This window comes from Scardinius erythrophthalmus, assembly GCF_964197995.2.
Source record: "Scardinius erythrophthalmus genome assembly, chromosome: 13".
Taxonomy (NCBI): Eukaryota; Metazoa; Chordata; class Actinopteri; order Cypriniformes; family Leuciscidae; genus Scardinius; species Scardinius erythrophthalmus.
Window position 1 is genome coordinate 2,446,103 of NC_138233.1, and position 2,500 is coordinate 2,448,602.

Genomic DNA, 2,500 nt, shown 5'->3' on the forward strand with positions numbered 1-2,500 from the left:
TTCCTCATTAGCGCGCTCTTGACGAACACACACGACTCTAGTTGAGTTATAGTTCAGTGGTGTGTGTGTGTCGCAGGACAGACTCGAGATCGAGGTGAAGAACCGAAGAATAACAGAAGAAATATATATACCATCATCTTCCTCCGCTGAACTCGACGCCGCATGAATATTCACGCTCGCTCTGAAGTGTAAATAATCCCGACGCATCGTCAAGAGGCACGAGAGATAATTACACTGAGTTTATTTCACCCACAATCCCCCGGGAGAATCATATCAAAGCAGAGGAAAACCGGGAAAAGTGTGTGTGTCTACTGAGAATATACACAGGTGAAAGACAAACCGACACACACACACACACACACACTTACACACACTCACACACACTTACACACACACACACACACACTCACACAAACACTCACACAAATACACACACACTCACTCACTCACACACTCACTCACTCACTCACTCACTCTCACTCTCACTCACTCACTCACTCACACACACACTCACTCACACACACACACACACACACACACACACACACACACACACACTCACTCACTCACTCACTCACTCACATACACACACACACACACACACACTCACACACTCACTCACTCACTCTCACTCACTCACTCACTCACTCACTCACTCACTCTCACACACACACACACACACACACACACACTCAGTCAATCACTCTCACTCACTCAGTCTCTCACTCACTCACTCACTCACTCACTCACACACACACACACACACACACACACACACACACTCACTCACTCCCTCACTCACTCACTCACGCACTCATACACTCACTCACACACTCAGTCAATCACTCTCACTCACTCAGTCTCTCACTCACTCACTCACTCACTCACTCACTCACTCACTCACTCACATACACACACACACACTCACTCACTCACTCACTCACTCACACACACATCAGGTTGAGTTTCAGAGCTCAGAGTCTCAGTTTCAGCTTGTTTGACTCTATTATTAAACACACACCGTCTCTAGTGTGTGTCGTAGTGTTAGACTGAAGTTACAGAATCAGAGGTGAGTTTGAGTTCAATTCACTTCAACAATCTCTATATCAACCAAACCAGCTTTAATTGATCCTAATAATTCTCTCTCTTTCTGGCATGTTTTTCCAAAAACCTGTTCTACTCTAAAACTGAGAAAATCAAACCCATAAATCTAAACAAGTTATGAGTTATGAGTTATGAGTTATGCTCCAAATGTGATCTTGATATCTCAGTGAATTCTCTTTCAGTGAGAGTGCAGTACCAAACGCTTCCACTAGAGGAACTTCAAAATGAAAAATCAGATATGCATCTCATTTATGCTCACACATGAAAATGACCCAGATCAGAATTGAAAATTTCATATTCATATTTCATATTCATATTCATAATCTGGTTTGATCCACGATCGTCTCCAGCCGAGAGTTTAAACTTCTGAGTTCAGTCATGAAATAAATGTTTCACTCGCTGTATTACAGTTTTTCTGAATTGCTAAAACACTAAACTAAACAAATATTTTGGTTCATTGACCTTGATGTTGCTGTTGCACAACTTACAGTATTTGAGTGTACAGTAATATGCCTTTCATTAAGAGTTTTATTTGAACTTTTTGGCTTTTGCAGTTGAACTGCAGTATTTTTACAGTATTCAAGTAATAATAATAATAAACTTTATTTTCTACAGCGCCTTTAACTGTACATCTCAAAGCGCTTCACAGAAACAAATAAAACAACAAAAATACACCATATAAAATAATCCACAATATCAAATTAAAATTAAAGCAACAAAATACACCATTTAAAATAATGCACAATGAAAAATGTATGCAAATATTCAATTGAAAGCTACCCTAAAAATGAGTTTTAAGGTAAGATTTAAAAATGCTAAGAGATTTGTGGCAAGTGCTGAATATACAGAGATTCAATAGGCCTAATATTCAATATTCAGTAAAATATTATACTTGCAGTGCATACAGAATACAATATGTTCACCGTACTCAGTTGTAATTACTAGACTTTTTATGTAATTGCAAATATTGTTTACTGTATACAATATTAGTCTTTTCTGTAACGTTCTGGATGCTGTTTTCTCCATTTTTTGATTGGTGATCTGTAGTGCTTATTTTATTGACTCATGTGTGATGATCTGAAAGCATTGTTTGATTTTGAGGACAGCAATTGTTTGACTTTTTGAGAAGAGTCAATGGTTTTGTGAGTTTAGTTTGAATATTTGGATTTGAGTTTGATGTTGTGAGAAAATGGGTGAAGGTTTCAAGAAATGTGTCTTAGCAATTGCGAAAAACTGTAATGAGTGAAGTAGAGTTCAGAGGTCATTCAGGAGACCAGAGCTCTGATGTGAGATGATGTCACTGTTAATGATGTCACAACAAGAGGTCGAGGGTCACGTGTGTGATGTTTGCTGGCGAGTGTGTGTGAAGAACACCGTGATTAAACACACATGATCT

At 38.8% G+C, this 2,500-nt stretch overlaps 1 protein-coding gene across 1 annotated transcript in view; it reads right to left on the minus strand.

The window, feature by feature from the left end:
* Positions 1 to 2,500, minus strand: part of fat4 (FAT atypical cadherin 4) — a 102,454-nt gene that overhangs the window by 59,131 nt on the left and 40,823 nt on the right. The window lies entirely within an intron of this gene.